Below are 7,093 nucleotides of genomic sequence, written 5' to 3'. Positions count from 1 at the left end.
CGTCGCCCGTCATCATCCGGATGCCTCCATGGACCAACCAGGGGCAGACCTAGGACAAAAATGATCAAATACACCCTTCCTCCATCTCATAAAAAAAGTACAATTTTTTAAAAGAGAAATGATCAAATTTTGACCAAGATCAATATATGTTGTTAGATACATCATGATATACGATTCATATTGTATCTATATAATATTATAGTTTTTAATATGTTTTTTTTCTATTAGATTGTTCCAACTTTACATCATTTGACTTTGGAATAAATTTATAAGTCTTCTTTTACGGAATGGAGGTGTACATCATAATACATCACCTACTATGTACGACTATCATAAAGGAACACTAGTTTGACATATACTAGTGGTTGGGGCGCCCCATGGGGCGCCTCCTCACCGGTTCTGTGCACCCAAATTCACTGCAATGGCAGTTGTATATTACAGTCACATGCGAAATAGAATTTAATGATAATGGTTAAATATTCAGCCAAGGCTGAAACCCCAAATTTATATTTCAATTCCACAAAATGAAATCAAGCAGGTAGATGTTAAAATTCAAAGATAAACCTATGTCTTATGATACAGCACAGCGTGACCTTAATTTTTGAACTTCAAAGTTGCAGAACCTAAAGTTGCAGCATACAAGATTGATTTACAATTTTGAAGTAAATGGCTATTCTAGTGAGATGAGTTAGACCACCACTTTCTATTACATGTAAGCTGCTCCTGCTGTTAGTTTATTCCCACCAACTAAATCTATGACAATACATCACCAGGAACAAACCATGGCTCTATTCTGCAATGGTGGGTGTCATCTTTCGACCTTGGACATGGTTTCTTGAACACTGGCGACCACGGTTTATGTGCTGCCTGCAATAGTTTGGTCTCCAACTATATCTCTGGAGCAACGCCATTTCTTGTTCTCTCTGCGGTGCCATCTCCCGGTCTTGACATCAGCATCACTGGGATGAAATGGCACCCTTGTTTGTCTTTTCGCCACACTCTCTCGCGCCCCTTGTGAGCATCTTCACTTTTGCCTCTCATCAAACTTGGTGAGCTTTGGAGGTTGAAAAATAGGAAGAAGGATCAGCTTGTTAAGGTTAAAAATGGAATACATGACAAAGAGTACCGCATACAAAATAAGGCAGAATGAACAGGAGAACATAAGATTCAGGTGCTTGCATCTACGCAGATCATCTATCTACAGCTATCTGCCACAACACCATGCCAATTAGTAAAGGTTACATAACCTTTGATGGTCCAATGTGGTAAGTCCATCTTCTACTACAGTACTTCTACTTGACTTAGTTTTGCAGTAAAGCGCCTCAAAATTGTAAATTCTGCAGTTAAGAGTATATACTATCTGATAAGAGTACGCAATGTCGAACTGACTCGTTCATAACAAATATGATAAGAGTACATAAGTACTCTTTTAGAACGTCAGAAGCAACGCTACCAACAAACAAGAAACGACAACTATATCCTAAAACAAAATCCAAGAAATGAAGCTATAATCATCTAGTTTCCTAAAACATAATCAGATTCAAACAGGTTATCACCTCTGCGTGCTTGCCTTTCTCCAAATTCTTGGGAAGACCAGCAAGACAACTAATCTGAGCAACAATTAGGAAGCCCAACAGCAGAATAGAGAGGAATATTTTGCCCTCGATCAATGGAGTTCACGACATTAATCGCAGATATCCTTGTTTCAATCATCTCAGGGTAGGTTCTCTCACTTGGATTACTGGAACTTCCTGAAATTAACATAATGGTACATAGTTATAATAATAGTGTATGTGTCCTATCATGATGAACATACAATTTGTAATGAGGTTCTTACAGAACAGTGTGCCTGAACGGAGAAAGCACTTGCCCGAGATGTCCAAGTAGGCCTCATGCAAAATTATGAACAGGTTTTCCAGAACCATTAAAAAGACATCCAAGCATATCAAGCGAGACAGGAGTTCACAAAATCTGTAACAGAAGCAGCATACATAAGTCAGCAACAAAAGGCAGTAACTTCTCATACTAATACACACAAGGAGAAGGCAGGTAATTGGCTAAATGGGGTTTCAAAGAAAGATAAAGGCCACATTCGAGTGGGTGTGTGTGCCTTGCTTTGGGCAATTTGGAATGTCTGTAATGATTTTATCTTTAACAAAAAGAAATTCCCATCTTTCCTGCAGGTTGTTCTGTTACCCATTCGATCCATATGTGGTCCTATATACAGACGGAGGATGTGCGCCAGGACATGGATATTGGGTGCAACTGCTTGGCGATGGTAGCACGAGATTTTTACAGCCGGTGCGGTTGGCGGTCTGACAAGCGGATCACATGAAGATCTTGTGGCGGCTTATTTTTCTTTTCATTTTTAGATGGCTGGTTCATGTCGAAACTCTGAGTGATCCATGACTTGTAAAAATGCCTATGTAACAGAGGTTCTCTAATAATAATATTAATAAAAGGCCGTATGCATCAATTTGTGCATAAAAAAACAAGGAGAAGGCAGGTATTATTTTAAATTACATTCTGAAAGTTTAAAATGGGCTTGTCTACTTTATTCAGTTCAAGTGCTATGCAATTGTGATGCCTTAAGAGAAAAATAACGATGAGTTAACAATGTCAAGAATGAATATGCTATCAGAAAATAAACCTCATGAATAATGGGAAAGTACCTCGCCGATGAACTTTTGTTGTCTATTCATGAAGTGCCTGGCTTCAAAGACCTGTATAATCATGCAGTTCAGATAAAATAGTACAGTCCAAGTTTAATAAAAATAAACCTATGCTAACCATATTACTTAAACAGAACACAATAATATATCACTTTAAAACGAGTATAGAACAGACATTTTTGTCACAACACATGACAGAAAAAGTTAACTAACCTGCACAACACCTCTTTCAGCATCAACTTCTAGAACCAGACCACGCCGATTAGTACCATCACTCATTCGGATGTTTACAATTTCCTGGTACTTTGGGCCCTATACACCGTAACAAGAATGAAATAGTGATCGAGTAAAAAGGGTGCTACAGAATAGTCTCGTAAACAATGTGGGAATATGCCAGCTGATGTAAAATTTAGAAAAGCATACGCACCTTTACTTTAACCAAGATAAACAGTCATTTACTCTGCATAGATAAATATTTAGCGAACACCATTTTGTTAAGTCATATGAAAAATATGCTTTTGTAATAGACTGACAGAGGTAAAACTATGTGTGCTTTGACATGATCTTATGATTTAAATAATCCGGCAAATCCACATAAGAAAATTAATGAGCATGGTAAGCTACAATAATTGGCATAGCTAGAGTGCAAGACCTGAAGAAACATAACAATTTTGCATAGTTAGAAGAAGTGCAAAACTATAAAGGCAAACTTTGTCTACAATGGAGTAGGTATTTTTAAGCAAAAGCTCTTTGAATGCATTATGTACTACATAGTTCATTCACATATATGGTACTGAACATCTCAAACCTTGAACCTAGTTCATTTTCACTACAGCAAGAAATCACTCCCCCGCATAAGCTAGCACGCCAATGCAAGTGCTCGCGATTTGCCACAGTACATACATGACGATAGACAATGGAGCAACGCAACCACTGATGGGCACACAAACCAACAGTATAAGGATGCAGTACACGAGATTTGTGAAACGACTCACACATGTCGATCTCCATGGCTCCTTCCTGTAAGTAGGCACCATCCGTCTGCGAAATAAAGACACAACACAAGAAAAAACCAAACAATTTTAGGGGTCTGAAAGAACTGTTGCAAGCATAACGTGTAGTATGGAAATGAATCATTGAGCTCTTTAACATGGAATATCTAACAACATACCGGGACAACATCTTCTTTCACCAGTCTCGCATCTCATGGTAATCAAAACTCAGCACTGAGGTTGAATATTAAGACATCAGATGAATCGACATTACTTCCAGCCTTCAGGTCAACAGAGAAAAATAGAAGAAAAGCTGATGGTGATGGGTGCAGCTCGTACCACACCACTGTCTGGGATTTGAAGGGACGATGTAGGGCAGCGGGGAGGTCCAAAATCGCCGACGCCTTGTGCCGTCTAGCTCGGTCAGGCAGGCACCGCTCCGTCCACAACACTACCCCCCGTTGATCCCACGCCTGCGTCCAACCCCTCGACGAGACGCAAACAGGCGGCATCCCGCCTCGTCGCTGGCAGCTGAGGGCCTCCTATGCCAGGTAGCAAACAATATGTTTATCCTTTCATGCAAATCATGTATTGCATTTAAGAGTAAATCTCTTATTACTGAAGTAATTAAATATCTTAAAGCTAATAACATAACGAAAAGTCTGTCCAAGAATATATGCATCTTAGTTTCTCTACTGCCAAAAGATTAACCATCTAAATTGATCCTAAGCCGGTATACTTTTCAATCACATAGAGCTGCACAAAAAATAAAAATCATTTCATAATTTCAACAAGCATAATATTAGAAGAAAATCTAGCCTGCAACAGACCCTCCGCCCACGAAAGGATGTCGGAGATTTGTCTAAATTCGGATGTACCTACACACTAAAGAGCATCTAGATACATTAAAATTTAGAAAAACTTGCAACATCCACTAGTAGAAAAACCCCCCTTTAGTACCGGTTCCAAAGGGCCTTTAGTACCGGTTTTGGAACCGGTACTAATTATCCGGCACTAAAGGCCTCTCACCTTTAGTACCGGTTCCTTACGAACCGGTACTAAAGGTCCCGCTGAGCTGCTGATCTTTTTTTTTATTTTTTTTCACAAAAATGCTATTTCGTTTAAATTTTTTATCCATTTTTTTCACTCCCTTTTTTTCACAATTTCTAATATTTCCGTTAGTCTCTAACTACACTTAATCTCTAGTCAATTACTTACCCTTGGTCAAACTTCCCGGTCGGTCACCCATCCTCACACTACTCCAACACTAGCACGCTTAACTTCCGGGTTCCTTTCCGTCCCACTTCCAAGTGCTTCGCGCGCATGTTGTTGATACTACTATCATATCAATCCTATTAACATGTTGGTCAATGTCACACTTCTTTATTATTTGTATTGCAAATAATTTTTTTAATAAACAAAAGTAATGATGTAATAATAATGTTGAATAAATAAATAAAATTAACTTTTTAATTTGTATTATTTTTATTTATTTTTAAAAAATTTAATATTTTTTTGCCAAACCTTAAACCTGAAAATTTGAAAATCTTATAATTTGCTAAAAGTAATAGTAATATTCTGGGATTCAAAAAATCTTATAATTATTAATTTTAATTTTTAAAAAATAAAGAAAATATAAAATTCTAAATTTTTGGGAAAAACCTAAAATCTTCCTGCTTTCATATTTTCATTTGGAATTTTGAGAATCTAAAAATTGGCTAACCGGGTAAACCCTGGTGAAATCGGATGTAACTTTTTCCACGGATTTTTTTGATATATTATACGTTTTTTTTCGACGTCGTATGCAAAAGTTATTACCGTTTTACCATTTTTCAAAACTTTTTTGCAAAAAAAGTGAAAATTAAATTTTTTTAATTTTCCCTAATAGTAGGTTGCATAACATACAAGAATCTGAAAACATTTTATTTTTTGAATTTTCTATCATTTTCTTTTCTATTTTAAAGTGTCAAAAAAGGCGATCCACGGGGGGGGGGGTGGAGCTGCGTGGGGGAGCAGAAAAACCTTTAATACCGGTTCGTGACACGAACCGGTACTAAAGGTCTTTCTACTAGTGATCCTTTTATAGACAGGAGGTAGCACCATATTTCTGGCCTCCTCAAAGGGGATAAGGGGGATGATCCATGACCTGGGGATGATACAGACAAATACCAACTATAATACCCCACAACCATATCACAATAATTATATTTTATGCATCTAAAAGTATATGGAGGAAAACAGATATGTATTGAATTTAACAACATTGGGGCACCCATTCTTCTCATGCTAATAAGTAATCGGCACTTGTCCTGTAGCAACAAACAGATCACCTTACATTTTGACTGACTGCTTCAAACACAACAGGATCTCCCCACAGCCACAAGTGCGAGCACAAGCAGCCTTGTACAGCAATGAAAGCATTCCAAAACAACACATCATTGAGCTCGTCTACGACCCCCAAATAAAACAGAATATCATCTTGTTGTATGCCACTCCACACCATACCAACCAATTAAATTATACCACCCATCAGAGATCTAAGAGCACAACAACACATCCAATCTCATCACACAATTCTGTCATCACAATCAAACCAACTTAAAAAGATATAGAGTAAAAAGAGCTCAAGCCTCTGCCATCTTGAGCACTAAAACACAATTCAAGCATGTCCATCAGCACACAAGCAATCAGTCAAACGTACAGACAAGCATCAAGCATGAACCCAGGTGAAGGCATAAATTGCAAGGAAGCTGACAACGAAGTAAATGTGCTGTCTAGGAGGAGTGGGGAGCATTTTACCACTGCCGGAAATGCAGCTGGCGATGGTGGGGTCGAGCTTAGAGCCCGAGAACATGCATCGGCCACCAAGTAGTGGTAGCCGGATCCATCATCCCATCAGCTAGGTGTCGTCCTCCTTCCCCCTCTGCCGCCTCATATCCTCCACGCGCTGCTTCCCCTCCTTCCCCATCTCTTATCCAACCCGCTTGCAGACCAGCCGCCGCACGAGACGAGATGCATGCTGGCGGCCAGTGGGGGAGGCGGCCGCAGGGGTCCTGACCTTGTCGCTGTGAGGCGCCGAATCCATCTTGGCCTTCTTTTTGTCGTCCTTGGTCGCCGACAGAGCAGCAGCGTATGGTCTTCACTGCTTCTCCCGCCTCCTGTGGTAAGAGAAGATGACATGGCGGCGGCCCCGTCGATCTAGGGTTAGGTATGGTTGCAGGGGTGGAACGGCCTAGGGGAAAATCAAGGAGGAGGAAGCGCGAAGGATGAGGGGTCTACCTGCGCCGCCGCCGCCGCCGCCTGGGTGTCCGTCCTAGACGCATTGAGCCTCTCCTCTCGAGAGCTCTCTGTTCGGGAGGAGGAGGGGGAGTCACGAGCGGGCGAGCAAGCAGGGTCGCTAGGGTTTTCGTCGGCGGTTTTGTTTGACCA

The 7,093-nt window shown here is 40.1% G+C and overlaps 2 long non-coding RNA genes across 3 annotated transcripts; both read right to left on the bottom strand.

Moving 5' to 3' along the window:
• Positions 1–551: 551 nt before the first annotated feature.
• LOC124700115 lies at positions 552–4,181 on the bottom strand. 2 transcript variants are annotated; one of them, XR_007001639.1, is made up of 8 exons: positions 4,004–4,181; positions 3,844–3,898; positions 3,668–3,713; positions 2,886–3,132; positions 2,673–2,723; positions 1,838–1,971; positions 1,557–1,751; positions 552–1,054 (listed from the first exon to the last, which is right to left on the bottom strand). It is a non-coding gene; the product is annotated as an uncharacterized LOC124700115 (long non-coding RNA). The 2 variants fall into 2 exon arrangements; XR_007001640.1 differs by having other exon boundaries at positions 2,886–2,984.
• A 202-nt stretch (positions 4,182–4,383) lies between these two features.
• On the bottom strand, positions 4,384–6,582 carry LOC124700116. The gene is made up of 2 exons (XR_007001641.1): positions 6,464–6,582; positions 4,384–4,420 (listed from the first exon to the last, which is right to left on the bottom strand). It is a non-coding gene; the product is annotated as an uncharacterized LOC124700116 (long non-coding RNA).
• Between the last annotated feature and the right edge of the window lie 511 nt (positions 6,583–7,093).

The sequence above is a fragment of the Lolium rigidum genome, chromosome 3, assembly GCF_022539505.1.
Source record: "Lolium rigidum isolate FL_2022 chromosome 3, APGP_CSIRO_Lrig_0.1, whole genome shotgun sequence".
Taxonomy (NCBI): Eukaryota; Viridiplantae; Streptophyta; class Magnoliopsida; order Poales; family Poaceae; genus Lolium; species Lolium rigidum.
Note: the sequence above shows the minus strand (reverse complement) of the source record. Positions and strands in the feature narration are given on the sequence as shown.